Source organism: Hyperolius riggenbachi, chromosome 2 (assembly GCF_040937935.1).
Source record: "Hyperolius riggenbachi isolate aHypRig1 chromosome 2, aHypRig1.pri, whole genome shotgun sequence".
NCBI lineage: Eukaryota > Metazoa > Chordata > Amphibia > Anura > Hyperoliidae > Hyperolius > Hyperolius riggenbachi.
In genome coordinates this window covers 233,709,584-233,736,041 of record NC_090647.1, presented here as the reverse complement: position 1 = coordinate 233,736,041, position 26,458 = coordinate 233,709,584, and the positions used below count along the sequence as shown (strand labels likewise).

Here is a 26,458-nt window from a genome sequence, read left to right as displayed (position 1 = left end):
CTATGAGAAAATGATGTCCGAAGCCCAACACTGGAGTCTATTTGTGTCTTCAGTCCAGCTGCCATTTTCCTGAAGCCCTGCTCTGCCTGTTAGCATAGCGTGGGAGAATTGCAGTCGGAGCTGCAACCAATGGAGTTCGGGAAGCAGTGTTGAAGGACAGGAGAGGATTCACCTGCCAGGTGAGTACTTTATTTTTATTTGTCTGTGCCACCACTGACAACAGGGATATTAGTAGGCACTAACTTTGGTGAAGAGAAAAACTTTTAAAGGGGAACTCTGCCTAATATATTTTATAGGGGAAATGCTGCTTAATGTCTTTTTTAAGGGAATCAATTCCTAATTATGTATATTAGACAACCGCTGCCTAAATATGTGTTTCTTTGTGAGGGAAATGTTACCAATTATGTGTATTTTGGGGAAACCACTGCCTAATTATGTGTTTTTTTGTGGGGAAACACTGCCTAATCATGTGTATTGTGGGGAAACGCTGCTCAATTTTAGGGGAAACACTGCACATTTATGTGTATTTTGGGGAATCCTGCCTCATTTTTTTCATTTGGGGAGAAACAACTGCCTGATTATGTGTATTTTGTGAGGAAACACTGCCACATTATGGATAGAACAAAGATCTTGCGGACCCCCAAAATTGGCATGAAGTAGAATCAGAACCGGAAAGGTACACATTGTGCAGACAAGTTTTCTGGTAAGACAATGGAAACAAGAAAATGGCAAATGAGAGCCTGATTCTGAACTATCTCTTTGTCATTGAATGCTGTCATTGTCTGATCTAGCCAGGAGGGTGGATGCATTGCCCCAGAATTGTGGACAGTGCATTCCCTTATTTATTTGGGGATTATTGTATAATTAATTGATGGACTGGTATGTGTTGTCAATATTTAGATCACATATCCCTTGTGCATTGCTGCATTTGATGTGAGGGTGCCTTGTGTGAAGACCATTGCCCCTAGGAGGACATAAATAATTAGCAACACTGAAGAGTGCATGGCTACACTAGGAGGTAGCATAGAATTTCACTAAGTCCTACAGGGGACCAGACTGGTGGAATTTGTGAATATTTACACAGTATAAATGATGCTGTTAGTAAAAATATTAATATTAACCTCCCTGGCGAGATTGATGGTTATATATGTCAATACAAAACATGCTGTGTGAACAGTATTGACATGCATACATGTCAGTACTCTCCTGCACAGTATACTAGACCCGTGCTTTACACATTTTGGCAAGTTAGAGGAAAAAAAGGTCTTGAAAATTTATTAAATCACTTTTTGCACAGAAATCTTGGGGAAATAGAATGCCAGGGAGGTAAATACCATGGTGGGCTTGTAGCAGCAAACAGAAATGGGGAAGACTGAATAAATGTATCTTCAATTCCAGTGGAGTTCCATGACTCTTAACCTCTTAAGGACCACAGGCTTAAATCCCCCTAAAGACCAGGCCATTTTTCACAGAAAGTGCCACTGCAGCTTTAAGGCCTCGCTGCAGGTCCGCACAACTCAGCACACAAGTGACCCCCCCTCCTTTACTCCCCACCAACAGAACTCTCTGTTGGTGGGGTCTGATCGCTCCCCAGATGTTTTTTTTAAATAAATATTTGTTTAATTTTATAATATTTTTACCTTTTTTTAATTTATTTTGTAATCCCCCCTCTCTCCCTCCCACAGCCAGCCAATTAGCGTGATCTGTTGTCATAGGCTTCAGCCTATGACAGCGGTTCACTTTTGTGCCACCCAGGGGGACAGCCGTATCACACGGCTGTCCCCTCTACAGCGCTGCCATAGATCACAGCGCTGTACCGTGTTAAAAGATGGTGGGAGACTGACGGCAGAGCGGAACTCCGTCATCCAAGCGGGGATGTGCGCGCATCGGCGCGCATGATCTCCCGCAGACCACTGTTTCAGGACCTAACACCGTCCGGCGTTAGGCGGTCCTGGGGCTGCCGCAGCAGCCACGCCCATCTGCGTGACCATGGCCGGATTTCAGGCAAGGCCACATAGGCCATGGCCTAGGGCACCAGGAAGCAAGGGGCGGGCTGCAGGCTGGTACACTCATGCAGTCAACCTGCCAAAATGTGAACTGCAGCAGTTGGGCAAGTGTCTGGAACTCAGGGAGTCAAGGGGCAGCAAACATAGGCAGCTTATTGTTTGTGACCTGAACTGTCACTCATCGCTTGGCACCATCAACACTGTTCAATCCAATCAATCGGAAGGTTGATTGTTCAGTAAAATGACATAGTTAATAGGCATCTTTAAAAACATTGATTACTAGAACCAATAAAAGTGTGTTTGTGGTAGGGCGCTAGCTGTTTGTCAGGGGGCGGCTGGTGAAAGTGGCCTTGGGCGGTAAACAGTATAAATCCGGCCTTGTGCGTGACGCAGTCAGCAAGGGGTTTTAAGATGTTCATCATCAGTTAAAGTCCTGCTGCTGTACATTGGTTGAATTCGCAGTTCTGCTTTATAGAGTTTTTTTTTTATATAATATAACATAAGTAGTCAGGTCACTGAATAACACCAAAGATACAGTGAAGATGATTCATAGTGCAGCTGCAATCACCTAAGCACTAGGCGAAAAGCAGTGTACAACCACCAATATGTGCTGCCAACGAGCAGGTAAATGGTGTGCTACTTCAGATAACAGAGATTCACCCTAATCAGTTATTAATATCCTGTACACCATTTGCTGGCCAACTGCATGGACAGCCTTTGCCTAGTAAAAGTGGGCACACCTGTTTTTGGTGTACATATGTTTACAGTGCCTTTGTAAATGACCCTCGGTATGTCATTGTCTTAGAAGAGGGATAGTTCTTCTGTCATAAATTAGATACATCATGAATTGCGAGCATTTGTTTAAAGTAGATGTTTTTCAAGGTGTGCTTTGTATTTTAGGTTGAGAACGAATTTGCATATAATAAATCCACTGATAGTTGAAAGGAGCAGTAGCAAATATAATCCTTGTATTATGTGAATAAATCACAGTATTGTTTAATGTGAACATTTGTCTTAAACTGTCAGACACGTAAGTATTAATACCTTTTAAGTCATAGCAGAGATAGGAGCCAGAAGGAGTTAGGGACTTTGAGTTATTTCTGTGCCGTGCTGCTATATGAATTATGTTGCAATAGAAATAATAAAAAGTAGTGTAACATTCTGAAGAAATAGGAATGACAGCAATAACTTACACTTGCTGACTTAATGATCAGGACACATTAAAAGTAAAATTTACAGGAAATGTTACTTGTGAGAACATACAATTTATGCACTTGAAATATCCCTGTCATCATTGCCTTGTGACACCTGCTATAGTGACCTGCTTATGAAAAAATAAAGTTTGTTGGTTGAACTGCTGATGTTTTGAGTTTAACATTTTCTAAGTTACACTCTTTGAAGAAATGAGGTGGTCTGACATTACTAACGTGTGTACTAGTCCAGGGGGATGATTCAGAACAGGAATATAACACTGTGTAAAGTGAAGCCAGATAATTGTCTATGTAGCTTTCTAATGGCTTTTGAGTGGAGTTTATAGCATGGATAGATAAATACAGTGGTGTGGCCATAGAGGATGTAGAGCTCGCAAGCGCACCCAGGGATCTGGCCCAGAAGGCTAACAAAGTTACCTCCTGGCTGCTCCAATAGCCCATTATTAACGCTATGGTAGTAATGATCTTCTCTGGATATTCTTTGAATAACGGTGGTAATAATTAGCAAACTTTTCCCCTCCTGCTGCTTACATCTCTCACACTTTGACCAGGATGTAGCCACGATCAGATAAAAGAATGTTAATTGTAGTTTGGCTGGTGATGTGACAAAAACCGACCTACTGGTCTGTGCTTAAAGAGTAACTGTTAGGCAAAAAAAGCTAATTTAAATCTTTATTCTCCTGTGTTAAACAGTTTGGAAGGAAGCCAAAAAGGCAATACTGAAGTTAAAAATCTATCTCTATGGGCAGCACGGTGGCGTAGTGGTTAGCTCTCTCGCCTTGCAGCGCTGGGTCCCTGGTTCGAATCCCAGCCAGGGCACTATCTGCAAAGAGTTTGTATGTTCTCTCCGTGTCTGCGTGGGTTTCCTCCGGGCACTCCGGTTTCCTCCCACATTCCAAAAACATACAGATAAGTTAATTGGCTCCCCCTAAAAATTGGCCCTAGACTACAGTACTTACACTACATAATATAGACATATGGCAATGGTAGGGATTAGATTGTGAGCTCCTTTGAGGGACAGTTAGTGACAAGATATATATATATATATATATATATATATATATATATACTGTACAGCGCTGCGTAATATGTCGGCGCTATATAAATACTAAATAATAATTATAAAAAAATAATAATCTTACTATTTTGTGGCTGAACAGCAATCATCCTTTGCCCCAGGCTGCTAAGGAGGCCACCGACTGTACATGAGAACCTGCAGAGCATGCTGGGAGGGTTTTTTTCTTTCTACTGCCCTTTCTGTTCCTCCCCTTCATTTCTCTATCCCTCCCTAATTCATTACTGCAGCCCAATTGGCTGCTTCCTCTATCCCTCGCAGTTTTCCTTCCCACCCTTCTGTGCAGACATCTGAATGACAGACCCCGCACATACCCTCCCCCCCCCAGACTGACAGCGACATCACACGCACCCCCCCCCCCCCGGACTGACAGCGACATCAAACGCACCCCCCCAGGACTGACATTGACATCACCCGCACAAGCCCCGCCCCCCCGGACTGACAATGACATCACCCGCACCCCCCCCCGACTGACATCGACATCACCCGCAATCCACCCCCCCCCCCGGACTGACAGTGACATCACCTGAACCCCCCACCACCCCCGGACTGACAGTGACATCATACGCACCCCCCCCCCCCGGACTGCCAGTGACATCAAATGCACACCCCCCCCGGACTGACAGTGACATCACCCGCACCCCCGGACTGACAGTGACATCACCCCCCCCCCCTGCACCCCCTCTCCCGACTGACATAGACATCACCCACAATCCACCCACCCGGACTGACAGTGACATCACCTGCACCCCCCCAGACTGACAGCGACATCACGACCTCCCCCCAGGCTGACAGAGCAGCATTGCCCCCACCCCCCCTGCCCGCAGACAGAGCGGCATTGCCCGCAACCAACGCCCCCCCCCCCCCCGCAGCCTGACAGGGTGACATTGCCCACAACACCTCCCCCCCAGGTTGACAGAGTGACATTGCTCGCATCCCCCCCGCAGACAGAGCGACATTGCCCGCAACCCCCCCCCCCCCCCGCAGACTGACAGACTGACAGGGCGACATTGCACGCAAACCCCACCCTCCCAGGCTGACAGAACAACATTGCCCGCATCCCCCCACAGACAGAGCGGCATTGCCCACAACCACCCACCCCCCCAGGCTGACAGGGCGACATGCCCGCACCAACCCCACCAACAGAGCTGGCGATATGCGCGCACCCCCACAACCCCCTGCCCCGCTGAGTGACAGAGCTGGTGACATTCGCGCACAAACCACCCCTCCCCCGCTGAGTGACAGAGCTGGCAACATGCGCACACCCTACCCCACCCCACCCCCCGCTGAGTGACAGAGCTGGTGACATGCGCAAACCCTACCCCCCGCTGAGTGACAGAGCAGGCGACATGCGCAAACCCAACCCCCTTACCCCCCCCCCCCCCCCCCCGCTGAGTAACAGAGCTGGCGACATGCGCGAACCCCCAATCCCCCCCCCCCCTTGCCTCTGAGTGACCGAGCAGCAGAGCCAATTGCCGATATGCCCCCCTTATTACAGAGACTGGTGGGAGTGTCTGAGGGCTGGGAGTTGGGAGGGCTAATGAATAATAAACCTGGAAGCAGGGTAAGGGAGGATATTACATCACAACTGGCTTCAGACAAGACAGTCAAAGATGGAACCTGCCAGGAACTGTCAGGAGCATAAATCTCTGCAAATACCAAATACAAATTCTGTGAAATGCAAACGTGGACAGTGAAATGCATATATAATGTAAGTACAGCCAATATTTAGCTACTGATATATATCTTTTTTTCTCTGAGACCTTATACCTAACAGCTCCTCTTTAACGCTAACCTATGTCTCTCTCCTCTGCCTAACACTAGCCTCCTCTCTACCTAACCTCCCCTCTACCTAGCTCTAACCCCCCCTCTGCCTAACATTGTGCCTAACACTACTAGCCTCATCTTTCCTGTGATTAGCGCTAATCTCCTCTCACCTCTGCCTAACTGTCACCTCCACATTTAATGTGTGTAATACAAACCCCACCTCTTCTGTGTCTGACACTAACTTCCCCTGTCCTGTGCCTGACATTAACCTCCCTTCTCATCTGCATAACACAAACCTCCCCTCTGCCTAATACTACACTCCCATCTCCTGTGCCTAACACTAAATGCCTGCTCTCCTCTGACTACCAGTAACCTCCTATTTCTTGTGCCCAGTGGAGTAGCCAAGGAGTTGTGGGCCCCGATGCAAGTTTTACAAGGGGGCCCCCCAAGCACTCTATACATAACAATTGATATGGCGCACCAAAACCTGCCAATGGCAAGTACAGTGTCAGAGGTGCAAGAAGGGGATGGGGGACAGTTTGTTAATGACTACCACTATTCAAACTATCTATAGAAGTGATTATTATGAGCACAGGACCAATAGAGAGCTAATAGAGAGCTAATACTGTTGTTGAGGGAGGGCCCTTTGGGGCCCCTCTGGCCCAAGGGCCCTGATGCGGTCGCAACCTCTGCAACCCCCATTGCTAGCTACGTCCCTGCTTGTGCCATAAATTAGCCACGTCTCCCCTGTTACCTCCCTCACCTGTGCCTAACACGTACTTCCTTTCTTCTGTGCCTAACACTATCCTCTAGCTCTCCTCTGGCTAACACTACCCTTCCCTTTCCTGTGCCTAAAACTAACCTCCACTTTCCTGTACCAAAAACACAAGCCTCCTCTTTCCTGTGCCTAACACTAACCTCCCCCTTCTGTGCCTAACACTAACCTTCCCTCTCCTGTGCTTTACTCTAATCCTCCTCTCATGTGCTTTACACTGAGCCCACTCTCCTATTTTTCAAGCATAAGCCTACAGGCTGCACATTCCGAAGACATTTTTTTTTTTTTGTCACCTCACCAGCCATGCTGCAATCCCCCTCTTACAGATGATATTGGCCATAGCCACATCCCTTCAGCCACTTCCCTTATTAGCCAGCCAATGTATATGATAATTTACACAAACACAGTTTTGGGTAGTGTAAAAATCAGACTGTGTCCCTCGGCACTGTAGCTGTACCACTGAATATGTGCATATGTCTAAAGTGTTCATTCTAATTAGGACTTTTCAGGAGTCCCTAGTCTGCATCCAATCTCACCTTTAATAGTAGGGCTGCATCACAGCAACCTTACTATCTTCCCCCACATCTTAAGGTAACCTGCACAGCTGTTTTTTTTCAAGGTCATTCCCCCCTTTGGGATTTAGTGTGCATGAAGCCATCTTAAATGGCATGCTCCAAGGCCTCCTGGTTGCTGGCACTTTCACCCACAGCCTGTGCACAGTGGGAATGGTGTCAAATGGGAGGGAGGGGCAGATGCAAAGTGCCGGTGGCCACTTTCTTGTCAACAGTCATACAAAATCAGGAAAGAGGTCAATGAGGAGAATTGCTTTTACTAGGCAAGTATCCCTAGGTCTGATGTATTAACCATCTTAGTTGTAATCATGAGTTCAGCTCGGGGTAGGAAAAACATGCCAGGAGCAGTATCCCCGAGCTGAACTTGTGGTAGCCACCGGGAGGTCTATGCAGAGCAACGCGCGCAGCAGGCATTTAACTCAACTCCCGAGGGATCTTCCTCTCCTCCGAGGCTCTGATTCCCTCTGGTGAGATCGCCATCTGTCATCATGATGACAGCCAGCAATCTCACTATTGGGTTACAGTGCCACCAGGAGTACGGAGGGAAAACTGCAGCACTGGATCCCTGGGAGGTGAGTGAGTGCTGGGCTGCTTCAGAACTCCCTAGCAGCATGATTTTTTCCAGGATTTAGGATCTAAAAAATTGCATTTCTTTTAGACCCTAAAATCCAGAAAGAATCATAACGGAAGGGGGTTAATCAAATTAATGCTTAGTCACCAGCAAAGAAAAATGAGCAGGATGAGCATCAGTCCACTTTACCAGCTAGAGAGCAAGCACTTTTAACACATCGATAAATCAGCATTCCTGTAGCAAACTGTAAAAACTATACTTTACCATGCAACAGTTTACTGTAGCTCTAGGCAGTAATACCAACATATCCCTAACATTACTCAGAGATCATGACACCAATCCATCTAATCCAGTACAACCATATGACTTTCCCAATGATGTTACTTACCAGCACTGGAGCTGTCAATATTAGAAGAGAGACGTATGAAGCAACCCCCAGTTTGTATTTTGCCAAGATTCCTGCTCTACAATGTGAACAACATTTCAATAAGGTCCATAAGGTATAATGGGTAATCTGCCACTATCATTTGGCATTGAACCTGTTCTCATACCAGAGTGGTGGAAGAAATGGAGCTCACTAGGTAAAAATCGAAATTTGCTCTTGCAAAGTGTCATTTAACCAATGGTGGCCACAAGTCTTGCCTTTTTTTGTTTGTATGTTGTTTTTTTTTCATTTTGAGTGAGCTCAGAATTTTGTGCTTAGCTTTCCTTTACTGATGAGGCACAATGGGAATTGTGGCTCTCCTCTCAAGGAGCTTGAAAGTTAGTTTACCTGATAGCACAGCTGGGAAAATATTAAGTGTGTTTTATACATGTGTTCAGCTCCCACGACACCATACTGCTATTATCAGTGTGACCTAGGGCACTATGTGTCCTACATTTATGTTCCAGCTGATACCATGTGCTCACTGTTTTGTGCAGCTGTGGGAACATGCACAATTCTCAATAGCGGTGTCTGTTTTTCAACATTAAGCAAGGATCAATAAGATTGCAATCTGTCTTAATACACTGTTGACTTCCTTATGACAGAGAAGGGGAAAGCTAAGCTATGAAATACAGAAAACAATGAGTGGTTTTGTGTTAATTCTCTCCCGTTAGGCTGGAGAAATCCACAGGAACGTTTTTAGGATATTTGGCGTTTTGATTTAATCTTGAGAATGAGACATCACAGCGAGTGCAGAACAGAGAATCGGTGCTCTGTACATCTCTCTGGGCCATTATCCTGGGTTATTTCCTTTGTTGGGAGTAAAGGCCAGAACAAAATGATTGGCACTTTTCTAACTTGACGCTTCTGAAGCTGAAATAGATTTTGGATAAGATTTATACTGATTATAGGTTCACTTCAAATTGCCTGTAAGACCGAGAAGGGGAATTGCTGGGATTTGATACATATTTCTCTTGCATGATGACACTGAAGCACCTGTTATAGGTCCTATAGTGAACTACTCCTGAGTACCCTACTCAATTGCAGCCCGTTTGTCTAGGGAAGTAGTTCATTTTCATTTTCACCCAGCAGGCTCCTGAATAACAATCCTAGAAATTGTCAGCATCAGTTCAATCTACTGAAGAGTGAGTACTAGAACTTCCTCCTTGTAACATTTTATTTGTAGGCAGTTTATGCAGGCAGTATATTTGGAGTAAAGTTCAGGATAAGGGTACACAAGCTACTAGTCTAAGAGCTACTAGTCTGAGAGTGCCATTTCATCCCCAGACCGCCATTGAAGGATGGACACATATAAACATAGGGTGCAATTACTGTTCTTTGCACAACTTGTGCAATAGTGGTGAAAATGTAACCAAGAGGTATTTGTACATTTACATAGAAAGCAGGAGAATAATCTGCAGTAACCCATGAGCTAAGCAGGCAATTTGTGTGCCAAGGGCGCTATGTTAAAATGGGCACCACATAAATATAGAAATTAGGTTGCCATTGGCCATTAGTTAGCATAAGGGAGGGAATATTTAGCAGTAAAGCTGTGGTTATTTCGGCAAGGATTGCAATGTGGGTGGTAGGTTAGTATTAGGCATTGGTAGAGGGAGGGTTAGTGTGAAAATGGTGTTAAATTTTGTTAAAAGTATTGGTGGTTTTATTACATAAGATTAGGTAAAATCAAGCCATAGTAAAATATCTGTAAAATGTACTTATATTCTACTATCAGAATTACCCAGTGATTCATAGTAGAATTTTGGAAATGTATTGATATTTTACTTTCTATTACCCCCGGCACCCAAATTACTTTGGCACCTTTTTAATGTACTCATCATGAGAGCTCAGGGAAAAAGCATGATGATGAGATCAGAACTAAGCAGGTGACAATGGTTATCAATGGTTATCAATGCAGTGATTCATATTCTCACTCTTTGTAGACTAAGGGCTCATTTCTGCAAGCACCATCCTGGTATTCCTTCAGCTGAGAAACCATTGCTTTAATGTTGGAACAATGTGCTTCATAGTCAGAGGCATATCTAGAGGGGTGCCACAGCATCATGGGCGCCATGCCTGCTCCTGTGCTGTGCTGCCATGCTGCCCCAGTGCTGCACCCCATGCCTGCTCCTGTGCTGTGCTGCCATGCCTGCGCCAGTGCTGCACCACCATGTCTGCCCCTGTACCTTCTAGTCACCCAAACCTCAGATTAATTCTGTTATTTGGGGAACATGGCTGTTCAATTTATGTTTGTAGAGTGCACTTGGCTTACTTTTAGAAAAGAGGAAAGAGATGGAATAAGAAGAGATAATTCCAAAAAAGTAACTTCAGCAATATCCTGAGCCAAAAAACACAGGCAACCATAACACATGTACGTGAGAAAGATATGCTGTTTTTAAGGGGGGGGGGGGGCTCTGACTGGGGGGGGGGGTTGTTTACTGAGTGACAAAATGCACTACAAGCAGTGAATCATGGGCAGCAAACATTGGGCATGCATAACCTCTGTAGATTGTTTGTTATGCATCTTTCAAACATTCACTATTGTATCTTTTTCTGCAGCTGCATTGTGTTTTCCACTGCTAGGTAAACACTGTGCAAATGCCAACACCAAGCAGTAATTGCAATGTGGTAAACAGTTGTGGTGAACTACTGATGCAACCATATCGCCTTGTGTTTATGTGAATGAGTGCAAAAGCTTTTGACAGAATATAAAAATCTTCAATGCGAACTCCCCCATATGGTGTTCAAAGGATACTAGAATACCATTATCAGAGGGATCATATGGCATGGTTAACCTGCAGCCCTGTAATATGTGCTGTACGCTAATTCATTTTTTTCTTTTCTTTCATTAAAATGTTGCCTGTAGTGTGCATTTAAAGTGATGACCGCCTTATTCAAGCTAGAGTAGAACAGCAAAGCAACTTAAAATAAAAAGTATCAAAAGTGAGCATCTTGCGCACAGGGGAAATGTTAAAGGATTGATCTTTAGGTTAATGAAATATAGTGTGCACTGCCATGGTGGATAGCACTCATACCCTGCAACACTAATAATCCCTGAATCAAATTTTGGCAAGGACACTATCTGCATGGAGTTTGCATGTTCTCTCTGTGTTTGCATGCCTTTTCATACACATGACAAACATAAACCGGTAGGTAACTTGGCTGTCCCCAAAATTAACCCCTAGATGACGGAATGGTTCAGTATACCTGTATATTATAATAAATAATATAATATGCACTGAAGGGAACACGTCAGCACACAATAAAGGCATAATAATAAACACAGTGGAAAGAGTCAAGTGGCAGAAAGATCTGAGAGGTCAGGAACAGGGTTTTGGCAGTGGAAGGATTAAGTCCAGGCTCATTCATTTTTTTTCAAATACATATTTTGTGAAATCCTATACAATAAAATGCAAGTGTCCCTGCGTCATCAACTGAATGGTTGTGTGTCCCTGGCTTTTTTTGTACTGAGCATGTGCGCAGTCAGGGCAGTTAGGACACAGGGCCGGATCTCACAGTTTGCTGTGTGTGGTTCACAGAGGTTCTCATTGCATTGTGGGAAATAACAGCTTTTTCCAACTGCCAAGCAAGCAGCTCCCTGTGTGCATATACTTCAGACAGTAGTTGGGAACGAGCAAGCGGGACGCGTATGTGCGCGCATCGCGGGGGTAGCGGCTGTGACCTAGCGCCCGTTTTTTAACGGGGGGGGGGGGTCTTTTTACTAGTATATAATAATTTGCAATGAACACTGGGTTTGTACTGCTCAAGGCAATATAAAGCTATAGGTAATGGCACTTAAAGTGCTGTGTCTGCGCATCCTCTCTCATCCCCTATGCCTGCAATCTGAAATAGAATGGTCATTTCCTACCTATGTGCAACCAATATTACTATTGTGATGTACTCTGGTTTGTATACATTTTTATAAGATTTGTTATTTTTATTGAATCTAATAATTAATCTATTAAAACATCTGAATGAGGTTGATTCACTAAGCTGCGCTGTTACAGCAGTGCAGCTTAATGACAGCAGAGAGTGTTATAATCCCCTGGGCACGCTATGCAATCATAGCGTGCGCTGTTAAATTACACTCAGCTCAGATACTTTAAAGAGTTATACGAGCACTCCACTGAACCTGCCCGGTGCCCAGCGGGTCCAGTAGCTTCAGAGTACCATATTTCTTCACTTTGATTGGCCCAATAGCCTGACCGTCACGTAACAGGCAGCCTACAGGGCCAATCAAAGTGCAGAAATATTGTACTGTGAAGCTACTTGACATGCTCTGGGTGGGTTCAGTGGAACGCTCGTTAAAGGGAACCTAAACTGAGAAGGATGTGGATTTTTCCTTTTAAAATAATACTAGTTGTCTGGCTCTCCTGCTGATCCTGTGTCTCTAATACTATTAGCCACAGCCCCTGAACAAGCATGCAGATCAGGTGCTCTGACTGGAGTCAGACTGGATTAGCTGCATGCTTGTTTCAGGTGTGTGATACAGCCTCCACTGCAGCCAAAGAGCTCAACAGGACTGCCAGGCAACTGATATTGTTTAAAAGGAAACATCCATATCCCTCTTGGTTAAGGTTCCCTTTAAGTATAACTCTTTAAAGTATCTGAGCGCTGAGTGTGATTTAACAGTGCATGCTATGACTGCATAGCGTGCACAGGGGATTATAACACTCACTGCTGTCATTGAGCTGTGCTGCTGTAGCAGCGCAGCTAAGTGAATCAACCTCATAGTGTTTAGTTACCTTAAGGTAAAGACTGCAAACCGACAGTAACGATGCAATGCGATCGGCTAAAAATAACCTTCGGGATTTCCATGGTAATCCCCCTTCTGGCTGAAAGCCAAACAGGAAGTGAGGCTCTCTAGCACTCACTTCCTGTGACAGAAATACAAATTGAGCGGTAGTGTATTGAAAATATAAGCTTGCGCTCCGCAACACCAATGCAAAAACCGTTTAAAAAAAGCTGTGTTACCATAGACTAACATGACTTACAGTCCGCCAAATGTCACCACGCATCTTGCCTGACAACACATGGATGCTCTAGCGGCAGAGGCAATGCCTCCGGCGCATCACATCGCATCCAGTGTTAAAGGCCCCATAGACTTTGATTGCCCTAGCATCACCCTGCAGTAAAAAAGTGTAACGCACTGCAATATAAATGTCCCAGTGTGAAAGGGGCCTCAGGCTACATTCACAATGTGTTGCCATGCGGCATAACAGCCACATTGTAACATGGCTAGCCACACAGAAATGTACCACCTATGCGACGTTACCAGTACGGTGGTTGCATAGTGTTATATGGGCATGAGCATAGTAACACACTGCATGCAGTGCATTATCACAAAACGTGAACAGTGAAGCATACTTTTCATTGACTGTATGCTTCACCATATGTGACGCAATGAGCAATAACATGGGGTGCCGCTTTCTTGATCTGTTGCATTTCTGCTGTTACAGGGAGCACAGCGGCTGCTGTAAACCTAACTTTAAAAAAAAACAAAACATACCATTAACTAATTTAAAATCATGTTCTATTAAATGCATTTGAAGTATTGCATCTAGACTGTTTAGGAAAAATTACACCGAACTTTATATAATGGCAGCTTTAATATGGTGCTTTGACCCATAGGAGGTTTCCTAGGCTTATCCCAAAGCGACCTTTGCTTTCAAATAGTCCTTATTCCAAGTCAGGTTTGTTGGATTGGACTCACTTCACAAGGGAACAAATACAGAATAGAATTTGAAAGTGAATTGAGCTGCAGTAAAGAAAGAAAAAAAGTAATAGTTGCTATTTTATATGTGCAATAAAAAAATATTGAATGTGACAAAGCGAAAAGTACAGAGTACCCTGTCCACTCTTTCACTGAACGTGAGAAAAAATGTAAGCGAAAAGTAGCGCCAGAGTTCAGGGTTCAATCCCATTTAAAACATTATTTTCTCTGAACATTCTGCAGTTCACACGCCATGTTAAGGGCACGTCTGTTCAAACTATTTTTATATAGATGAGGTTTCTTTCGATTCTTGAACTGGTTGATCTGTTTTGACCCTAGCAACACTAGGTCACTTTTCTTTGTTCAGACCACTTTATTAACTTTGTTGCTGTTTTTCCAATCGGATCAACTGCCAATTTTACTGAGCTCAGTACACTTGACCACACTGACCAGTTAAACAATCCTTCTTTAATTTTTAAGCACATATTAGTAAATAAGTATCTACTCTGATTGCAATGTAAAAACCCTTATTTCAAGTCAGGTAAGAAACACAAATAAAAATGCTGTAGCTGACCTTTGCCCACACTTGCTGATTGACAACACAGCTTAGCAATATAGTAGAAAAGTTTATGAAGAAAGTAGGATAGATGAATTGCAATACTCAGTCCTTATAAATGTTGACACGAGGAGAAGGAGGAGTTACAGAGAAACATAAAAATAAATGTGCATGAGTTTTCAAAGTTACTGACATTGAGGCATCACAAGTTTGCCTACTAAAATGGCTATCTATGGTAATTTCAGACATAAAAGTTTATTTTTTATTTTTTTTAAATCAAACTGGTACTTAAAGTAAACCTGAAACCTGGAAACTCGTTTCAGGTTAGATACATATCTATGTGTAGAGGGAGGGCGCTGGATACCATCAAATCTGCCGTTCCTCTCTCCATCCCATTGCTCCAGTGACATTCACTGTTGCAGTTATCTGACCTGATTCTTTGCACAGGCTTTGGAAGAACTCATGTCCCCGAGTGTTGCTAAAGACAAGCGAATCTGTACTGTTCATCTGCGAGCCGGACTCAGCAGCACTAAGGCTTCTTTCACATCTGACAATGCATGCAGGAGCCGTTCTCCTGCATGCATTATGACCTGCGGCGTGTCGTCGGGATGTTGCGGTGTGACGTAATCAGCGGCGGTAGTTATTAATTCACCCGACAGGAAAATGCCAGCTCCCGACGATTAAAAGCTCCTGGGTGTGTCAAACTGCAACGCACCAAAATGCAGCGTCGGATGTGAAAGGTAAAATTAAAGTTTATGGTCTTTCATTTTACCTTGGTTAACGCAAAGTATTGACTTTGCATTAAATCACAAAAAACGGTCTCAGATGGGAAAGAGCCCTCAGGGATAGGAGTATTTTTTTAAAACTTGCCAAAGAGTTCTCCAGTAGTGCACAGCTCAACTTGCATTGTTACATTGGAACCCAATGTACTGCACAGCAAATGAGCAGATTTCAATGAGTCCATTGTGGGACCACTGTAGCATTGCTATGAGATTAGAACATTATAATGCAATGCTCATAATGTGAATACACTCTAACTCGTAGGCTTGGCAATAACAGAATAAATGCAAAAATGGTTTGTAATACTTACAACTTTGTGCATTGCAATGTATTATATACTCCATACAACATGCAATACAAACTGCCTGAATTTGGGCAACGTATATTTTTATAAGTAGACTTCATATGGAAAGTTACAGAAAAGCTGTCTACATGTCTCAAATTCAAAATAGCCTTGTACCTTCATCAAATAACTAGCTGTCAGGTTTCTGTTTACAGCCATTTCTATCAATTACTTAGCAATTATTAAATCATCATGAAAGGAGGTTGGTCTGTCAAGACTTTGGATGTTAATACTATGATATATTACTGCAGGAATCTGCAGGCTATGGATTTTTTTGTAACTTATTTTGCAATAAAAAATTACAGACAAGTAGGAGAGAAAAAAAACACATCCCTGTATGAATAGCATGTGCATGTAAGTATAAAATAGTAAAACTAAATATATGTAACAGGTAAAAGATCACTATGAAAAGTAGGGGAGAAAAGGTCACCCATATATGGAGCACCACTCCATTTTGTTTCGCAAAATGTATTAAAATATTTATTCATTCGTTATCATATTGGAAAGAAAACATAGATCATAACATTTAAAATCACTTAAAGATGAACTCCAGTGAAAATAATTTAATAAAAAAAAGTGCTTCATTTTTACAATAATTATGTATAAATGATTTAGTCAGTGTTTGCTCATTGTAAAATCTTTCCTCTCCCAGATTCACATTCTGACATGTATTACATGGTGACATTCTTACTGTGGGCAAGTTATGTAGCTGTTTCTAGCTGCTCTGGCTGTTACAGGCAGCTTTAAACAGCCATTTCCTGTATGTGAACATTGTTACATTGTGGCAGTTTGCCCAGAGTACCGCGGTATTCAGAGCCTCTTGTGGGAGGAGTTTCAGCACAAAATTAGTCACACAGCGCCCCCTGATGGTCTGTTTGTGAAAATCATTCTATTTCTCATGTAAAAGGGGGTATCAGCTACTGATTGGGATAAAGTTCAATTCTTGGTTGGAGTTTCTCTTTAAAGCATATGTTCCCCAGTATTAGCATGAATAATGCCAATGTAAGTGCATACACAGTATATACCATCAATGATATTAATTATCTGGTACCACTGTCTATTTGGGATCACTGGTTGACCAAGAAAAAACATTGCAAGCAGGGTTATGCCCATGGAACTGGTGGAATGGTCCACCCTGGCATCCTAACTGCTACCTACTTCCCTTCAGCTTCAGGGCCTAGTGCCCTTTTGTCCCTATCTTGCTACATACACTTCTCATTGCCTCACACTGTCACCAGTATCTTATTCATTTAACCCCTTGATTGCACTAGCACCTACTTTATTCAGTAGGGCATATTTTCTGCAGAATTTTGTATTGTCCAGTATTGTTTTGGTCTGATAATGTTTGGTCTGATATGTATGTGGTTGTTAGGCTAGCAATTTGTGTAATGTGATTTGTGGTTTATATAATAACATTGCACAGTTTTTTGTAAACAGATAGCATGTCTTTGCACTTTATTGGATAACATTGTATTGTTTCCAGAACCTGGGTCCTGACAACACAGTGTGTTCTTATCTGAACACACCAGTGTGTCACAAATAGACAGTGGTAACAGATCATTAATATTATTGATGGATATATATGTATACTGGGGTGTAACTAGAAATCACTGGGCCCCCCTGCTAAACTTTGGATGGGGCCCCCACTGAATAGGCACGGTCTACAAATCTTTGTCTGCAAAACTTTGTATGATTTATTATCAGTGGCTGAGCAGGTGCAGTCATTAGAACAATTGTGCACAGAGCAGAAAGTTTTATCTCTCCTCGCCTTAGTTGTCAGTCTTCTGGGGCCCCCTGCAGATGCATCCCTTGCAGGGTCTATTGTTATGCCTATATATATATATATATATATATATATATATATATATATATATATATATATATATATATATATATATATATATATATATATATACATACAGGAATTGGACAAAATAATGGAAAGACCTTGAAAATCAACAAGATATATTTTAATATGGTGTAGTTCCACCTTTTGCGGCAATTACAGCCTCAATTCTCTGAGGTTTTGATTCATACAAATTGTGAATTGTTTCCAAAGGAATTTTAACTCATTCTTCAGTTGAAACACCCTCCAGTTCTTTTAGAGACGATGGCGGACGAAATCGACTTCTTACTTGAATCTCTAAAAACGACCATAAATGCTCAATAATGTTGAGGTCTGGGGATTGTGGTGGCCAGATGAGTTGCTCAACTTCATTAGAATGTTCCTCATGCCACTCTTTAACAATTCTAGCTGTATGGATTGGGGCATTATCATCTTGGAAGATGGCATTCCCCTCCAGAAACAGTTCTTGAACCATAGGATGAACTTGGTTGCCCAAAATTCCTAAGTAGTCTCGACTGTTAATTCTTCCATGAAGGGTAATCATTGGACTGACGGATTTCCAAGAAATAGCACCCCAGATCATCACAGAACCCCCGCCATGTTTTACGGTAGGGAGAAGGCAGCCTGGATGAAATTGTAATGATCTGCTCAGCTGTCTGCACTGGCAGACAGCTGTTTGTCCATTCTTTAGGTCTGAGTGCTACAGGTCTCTGGAAAAGAGACCTGTCTTCACTTTGCAAATTTCAGAGTTGCTCTGCTGGTCAGGAATTTTCATACACTTGTCATGCAAATTGCCTGGCTGCCTCCTTTGATGGCTTGCAGTATAAATACCTTGTGCTCCCAGAATTCCTTGCTGGTCATAGAGGTTTGTTCCTGCTGAACTCACCTGGAGTGTCAGCCATTGCTTAGTATATCTTAGTATAGCATCTTAGTATAGCTAATTTTTGGGGAGTGCTCCTTGCATTCCTATTAAGTGCAGTCAGTTTGTGTATAATTTGTACTGCCTATTGGTCGCCAGCGGTTGGCGATAGTGAATCGTTCTGTCTGTTGGGATCGCACTCACCCTAGCGGTAGCGGCAGTGGTTCCTTCTGTACTCTGCCTGGGAGTGTAGGCCAGAGCTGCGGTTGCTACTGGTTACTCCTTCTGTCTTGCAATTGTCTTGTCGCCAGTGGCGGTTGACAGGAAATCGTTCTGTCTGTTGGGATCGCACTCGCCCTAGCGGTAGCGGCGGTGGTTCCTTCTGTATTCTGTCTGGGAGTGTAGGCCAGAGCTGCAGTTGCTACTGGCTACTCCTTCTGTCTGTCTTACGAACGCTTGCTGTAGGCTCGGTGAGGTAACCGTTTAGCAAGCGTTCGCGTTCTCTATTTCGTGTTTGTGTTACATTGGTTAGTTAGTGTGGCACGCTTATCACTGGGCGCCTAACGCGCGGTGATCGTGCTTAAACGCGTTCGCTGTTGCGAATGAGTGCGGTGTTAGCGTTTAGCTAGCGTTTGTTATTTTCCTTAATGTTCTGATCTTGGTTATTTGCTGTGTCTTTGCTACCCTTGTGCTCTGTCTTGCTCAGTCTTGTGTCGCTGTTGGCAATCACCACTCTTGCGATTGCGTTCCCACTTTGTTTCCGCTGTTGTGTGTTCACCGTCGCTGGGTGGCGACTAGATTGGTGGACACACATACATTCTGTCTCGGTGCTTACTTTTCTCTCTACAGGTGCATTGCACCAAATCTGGGCTCTATCGTTTAATACACTTGTGGAGGACTTCCGCAGTGTCAGCGCACATCTTGTGCGCTGACCACGGAGATATCCCACAATCGTCACAGAAATGCTTCTTTTGGCTGTCTCCAAACGTACACTTGGCAAGAGGTCGGAAATAAGGTAAACAATGATTCGTCAGAGAAAATCCCATTTTTCCACTGCTCGAGGGACCAATTCTGGTGGTTTCTACACCACTCTAAACACTTTGAAACATTTGTCTTTGAGAGCAGAGGTTTTCTAATTGCAGTTCTTCCGTGGAATCCAGATTTGTGCAGCTTCCAACGAACAGTTTTTGTGGAAACTGGGTTCTGTAGGTGTTCATTCAGCTCTGCAGTGATTTTAGGAGCCGTGATCTTGCGAGCTATTCTAACAATTCAATTTAGAGTCCGACAGTCTCTCTCAGACAACTTCGACTTTCGGCCACAACATGCTTTGCTGAGGATGATGTTTTTCCTTCTCTTTCAAAGGCAGTCATTACTTTTGAGACAGTACCTCTTGAAATGCCAAGCATTCGGGCAGTTTCTGTTACAGTAGTGCCTGCCATATGAGCACCAACAATTTGGCCTCTTTGAAAGTCTAAAAGATCTGCCATTTTTATAAATTATAACCAACTTTTGTATAAATATCTGTAAAAAACTATTATTTGAATTAAACATATCAAATAACAAAAATAATAATCAAAAAACATTTAACATATGTGAAGTTTTGATTGCTTAAAACATGTTCAAAGATTATGATGCCAAAATGCTAGGTGTTTCCACTATTTTGTCCAACCCCTGTATATATATATATATATATATATATATATATATATATATATATATATATATATATATGTATTTATATATATGTATATATATATATATATATATATATATATATATATATAAACTGTATATATGTATGTTTGTATATATAAATTGGCTTCTCTCCCCTATTTTTCATGTGTCTAATACACCCATAGCACACCCCCTTTGGTTGAGTGCCTTGACCCACCTTTCCTTATAAGGGCTCGTTTCCATTAGATGCAATGCGATGCGACTACATTGCCACGTCGCACCACAGGTGTCCTGAAACACATGCATGGCAGTAGAATAGTTTCCATTGCGTGCATGCTGCAGATTCTCACATGGCCGCATCCGCCCGCAGCCGCATCCCCATCTCCTCAATTCACTTCCGAATGCGGCTAGGTAGCCGCATTCGCATCACAGAATCAATGGAAAAGGGCCCTAAGATAAAAGATCAAGTTTAGCAAATGAAATGTTCAAATGGATGAAAATGTTGGATAATGCTATCACTTAGGGCATATTCACAGTGGGACGTTGCGTTTTAATGCAACGTTAAAGTCGCAACGTGTCTGTGTTAAGAGGTAACGCACTGTAAGAAGTGAGTTACCACAATGCAACATTTTTAACGTGACGATAACGTTGCACTGTGAATGGCCCATAGGATTATCATTGCAGTGCAGTAAGTTGCGTTATAAGACTTTATAGTGCAGCTCTGCAACGTGGCACTGTGAATGCGACCTAAAGTGTAATTTTAGTAGATAGCGTACTAAACTTACAATATCTAGTATTCTTCACAGATTACTTTAACCACTTCCCGACCGCCGTATGTACAATTGGCGGCCGGGAAGTGCACCCCGCAAGGACCGCCGTATTGACAAATGGCGGCGGTCCTTGTAAGGGCATGGGCGGAGCGATCGCGTCATCAGTGACGCGATCCTCCGCTGGGAGTCGGAAGCCCGGCATTTTGCCTCTGCTCGCCGGCCACTTAGCAGAGCCGGTGAGCGGAGGAATCCAACAATGTAGCCAATCAGGTAGTATAAGGCACTTTGTTAAGTAAACAAAGTGCCTTATACGTGCTTCCTCCTCGCCTCGTGGTCTCATTGTTGCAGAGACCACTAGCGAGGAGGAAGCACTTTGCAAGTATCAGCACACAGCCGTTTTTTTTGCCTTACAGCCCCCTGATCACCCACCCCAGGCCTCATACCCCCCCTGATCACCCCAGCAGACCCCTGCCTAGCACCCTTGCACCCCTGCAAAACCCCCACCCCCCCCCCCCACCTGCCACTAACTAGCGACGCTGCCCCTTAGTTTAGGTCCCTAACTGCCTCCTAGTCACCCCTGATCCCCCCCCCTACCTTTAGATCATCCTACAGACCCCATCCCAGACTACCCCCCTGTATACTGTATACATCTGTATACAGCTACCTTACCCCCTGATCCCCCTCTGATCCCCCTCTGATCACCTGTCTATCACCTGTCCATCACCCCTCAGCACCCCCACCCATCAGAGCAGACCCTAACTGCCCCGCGGGGGTAACCGATCACCTGCCCAGGCCCTCGATTGCCCTCATACCCCCCTTCTGATTACATCCCCTGCTCTTTGTTTACATCTGTCCTCCCCAGCGATCACTAACTGATCTTTGATCAGTAACCCCCTGTGTCTGCCTCTCATCAGGTCAGGACTCAGTCTGCCCCGTGCGGGCTCCTGATCAACCCCCCACCCCCTCAAATCGCCCTCAGACCCCCCCCCCTAATCACCGTCCAAGTGCATTGTATTTGACTGTGCTGCGCTTGTATTCGATTGTGCTGCGCTTGTATTTAATTGTGCTGCGATTGTATTTGATTGTCCCGTGATCTGCTTCGATTGTCCCGTGATTGTTTGATTGCCTGAGACCCCACTTCCCACCACACCCAACCCCCACCACACCCAACCCCACCCTCCCCCCCCACCACCTCCAACCACCACCTTCCGAGTGCATCAGATTTGCTTGTGCTGTGATTGGAGTCGATTGTGCTGTAATTGTATTTGATTGTCCCGTGATCGACTTCGATTGCCCCGTGATTGTTTGATTGCCTGAGACCCCACTTCCCGCCACACCCAATCCCACCCTCCCCCCATCACCTTCCGAGTGCATCAGATTTGATTGGGCTGTGATTGGATTCAATTGTGCTGTAATTGTATTTGATTGTCCCGTGATTGGCTTCGATTGCCCCGTGATTGTTTGATTGCCTGAGACCCCACTTCCCGCCACACCCAATCCCACCCTCCCCCCATCACCTTCCGAGTGCATCAGATTTGATTGTGCTGTGATTGGAGTCGATTGTGCTGTAATTGTATTTGATTGTCCCGTGATCGGCTTCGATTGCCCCGTGATTGTTTGATTGCCTGAGACCCCACTTCCCGCCACACCCAATCCCACCCTCCCCCCATCACCTTCCGAGTGCATCAGATTTGATTGTGCTGTGATTGGAGTCGATTGTGCTGTAATTGTATTTGATTGTCCCGTGATTGTTTGATTGCCTCTGAGACCCCACTTCCCACCAACCCCAATACCTCTCAAATACTCCCTTTTTGCTAGGTAGGTGCTCTTTTTTTCTGGGTAGTCTCGGAGGAAAACCCCATAAATTTAGCAATCCAAAATGGCAAGAAGGGGGCTTTCCGATGACGAGGTATACAGGTACATGGACCAGTCGGATGAGTTCTTTTGGGAAAAATCATCCGTCGAATCTTCCGGGACCGAATTTGAACCTGTAGAAAGCAGTGGTTCCCTGACCGATAGTGATGACGAGGCTATGGTCCCGGCTAGAGCCAGGCGTACCAGACCCCAAGTCGTTAGACCGCAGGTGGCGCAGGATCCGCCTCAAGGGCAGCAGGGTGGTGCTAGCGCTGTTGATAGTTTTCTTGGTGAGGCAGGCACCAGCAGCGCAGCATCTCCTGGACTTAGTGCCAGTGCTTCCGTAGACCCTGGCGAAGTGGTGAGCGTCAGCATGGAAGTTGAAACTGGTACGGTGGCAAGTGCAGTAGTACCCCCGTCGCAGCCACCAAGAAGAAGACGGGCCCGTAGTACCCATAGACTCCCAGAGGTGCTGGCACAACCAGATTGGCAATCCCCTGATTCCGCCGCACCCGTAGTGCCCCCTTTCACCGCCCAGTCTGGAGTCCAGGTGGCGACAGCTCATCTAGGAACGGCCCTAGAATTTTTGCAGCTGTTCATCACCCAGGTTCTCTTGGACTTAAATGTGGTTGAGACCAACCGTAAAGCCACACAATTCATCACCGAGCACCCGGAGAGCATGTATGCCCAGCCTTTCGGGTGGAAACCAGTCCAAGTTTCCGACATTAAAATCTTTTTGGCCCTTATCCTTCACTTGGGACTAATGAAACAGAATGTATTGCGGTCGTATTGGTCTACGAACCCAGTACATCATGTTCCCTTGTACCCTGCTGCCATGTCCAGGACACGATTTGAGTCCATCCTGCGCTTCCTGCACTTCAACGACGACGAAACCTGTCATGAAAGGGGAGACCCTGCTTATGACCGGCTCCACAAAATTCGGCCCCTCATAGACCACCTGTCCTCAACATTTGTAGATGCTTATATCCCTGAACAGAACATCTGTGTAGACGAGTCCCTCTTACGCTTTACCGGGCGCCTTGGCATCAAACAGTACATCCCAAGCAAGCGCGCCCGGTATGGGGTGAAACTGTATAAGCTCTGTGAAAGGGCCACAGGCTATACATGTCGTTTTAGGGTCTATGAGGGAAAAGACTCAAAATTGGAGCCGGTCGGATGCCCTGACTACCTGGGGAGCAGTGGAAAGGTTGTGTGGGACTTGGTGTCACCCTTGTTCCAGAAGGGGTACCATCTTTTTGTGGACAATTATTACACAAGTGTGGCCCTCTTTCAGCACTTAAAGTTAGAAGGAATCCGATGCTGTGGCACTGCGCGGCCTAGTCGCCAGGGCTTCCCCCAACGGCTCATTACCACCAGACTTGAACGGGGGCAGAGGGCCGCCTTGCGTACTGAAGACCTGCTCGCGGTGAAATGGAGGGACAAGAGGGACGTTTACTTTCTGTCCACCATTCACACAGACACGACAGTCCAAATTCAACGGGCAACTAAGGTCATTGAAAAGCCCCTTGTCGCCCACGAATATAATGTCAACATGGGAGGGGTGGACTTCAATGACCAGAGGTTAGCGCCCTATTTAATGACCCGGAAAACAAGACGCTGGTATAAGAAAGTGTCTTTTTATCTGATTCAATTGGTAGTTTACAACAGCTTTGCTCTCTACAGTAAGGCTGGGAGAACTGGATCTTTCCTCCAATTTCAGGAACAGATCATTCTGGACATCCTGTATCCAGGAGGTGCCAGGCCCCCCCCCCCCCCCCCAGATGCAACTAGCCGACTGCATGGTAGGCATTACGCCTATCAGATTCCGTGTGCCCCAGGTCAACGCATCCGAAGAAAACGTTGTCGTGTCTGCAGCAGGACTGGAAGAAGGAATGACACCAGTTTTTATTCTCCCCGCTGTCCTGACCAGCCTGGCCTATGTGTAGGGCCGTGTTTTGAGAGGTACCACGAGCAGGTACACTATTAGAACCTAGAGAACTCCAGACACAGGAGTAGGCACACACTCAGTGGTCTTTCGCACATTGTCGCAGGGAGAGGAGAGGTAAGCTTGAAGACCAAACGGGTAAGCATAAAAGTGGGAAGAAGGATCAGTTTCCATGCTTGATATTGCTGATCTGTCCTGGGTTGGCGATATAAGACGGCATGTTTGAATTTCCCTTGAGTGTGGACACCCCCGGTTTATATGTGATTTGGGCCTATGATGATGCTTTAATGCCACACAGAGTCATCTCTATTGGCAGGCATATTGCTGTATCCTACAGGCATAATGCTGTATACTAAAGTTCTGAGGCCCAGTCACATAAGTTGGTGGCTCACCCTGAGTGCAGGGTGGCACGGGGTGTCTCTCTCCTGAGGTTATCACTGCCATTGATGTGGAGGAAGATCTGCCATTGATGTGGAGCAAGGTATGTTTGCCGTTCATTTTTCCTTTCAGCCCAGAGTGCATTACTTGTATAACCAATATAAGGAGTATAGCAGAAACTCCTAATACTGGCCATACATGTAATGATTGCAGAGACCCTAAAATGCCAGGACAGACTCCACAAATGACCCCATTTTGGAAAGAGGACACCCTAAAGTATTATGTGAGGTGCACGGTGAGTTCATAAAAGATTTTAGTTTTTGTCACAAGTTAGCAGAAATTTTTTTTAATTTTTTTTTTAACAAAGTGTCATTTTCCGTTTACTTGTGACAAAAAATAAAATTTTCAATGACCTCACCATTACCCTCATGGAATACCTTGTTGTGTATTCTTTCCAAAATGGGGTCATTTGTGGGGTTTGTTAACTGTCCTGGCAAGTGGGCGGGGTGCTAAATTGTGAGCACCCCTGTAAAGCCTAAAGGTACTCATTGGACTCTGGGCCCCTTAGCGCAGTTAGGGTGCAAAAAAGTGCCACACATGTGGTATCGCCGTACTCGGGAGAAGTAATATTATGTGTTTTGGGGTGTATTTTTACACATACCCATGCTGGGTGGGAGAAATACCTCTGTAAATGACAATCTTTTGATTTTTTTACACACAATTGTCCATTTACAGAGTTATTTCTCCCACCCAGCATGGGTATGTGTAAAAATACACCCCAAAACACATTGTACTACTTCTCCCGAGTACGGCGATACCACATGTGTGGCACTTTTTTGCACCCTAACTGCGCTAAAGGGCCCAAAGTCCAATGAGTACCTTTAGGATTTCACAGGTCATTTTGCGGAATTTGATTTCCAGACTACTCCTCACGGTTTAGGGCCCCTAAAATGCCAGGACAGTATAGGAACCCCACAAATGGCATACCTTGGGGTGTCTTCTTTCTAAAATGGGGTCGTTAGGAGTATGGTGAGTTCATAGAAGATTTTATTTTTTGTCACAAGTTAGTGGAAAATGACACTTTGTGAAAAAAACAATAAAAATCAATTTTCCGCTAACTTTTGACAAAAAATAAAATCTTCTATGAACTCACTATACTCCTAACGGCATACCTTGGGGTGTCTTCTTTCTAAAATGGGGTCATTTGTGGGGTTCCTATACTGCCCTGGCATTTTAGGGGCCCTAAACCGTGAGGAGTAGTCTGGAAATCAAATTCCGCAAAATGACCTGTGAAATCCTAAAGGTACTCATTGGACTTTGGGCCCTTTAGCGCAGTTAG

General features: G+C 44.5%; 1 protein-coding gene across 18 annotated transcripts in view; it reads left to right on the top strand.

Annotated features, from left to right (window-relative positions):
• DMD (dystrophin) overlaps positions 1–26,458 on the top strand; it is a 3,066,377-nt gene that overhangs the window by 2,238,783 nt on the left and 801,136 nt on the right. Inside the window, exon 1 of one of the 18 annotated variants that reach the window (XM_068268337.1) lies at positions 12,287–12,306. The exons of the other annotated variants lie outside the window; for them this stretch is intronic. The gene's annotated coding sequence lies outside the window, so the exon portion shown is untranslated. Of the gene's footprint in view, positions 1–12,286; positions 12,307–26,458 lie in introns of those variants that run through there. 18 annotated transcript variants of the gene reach the window in all.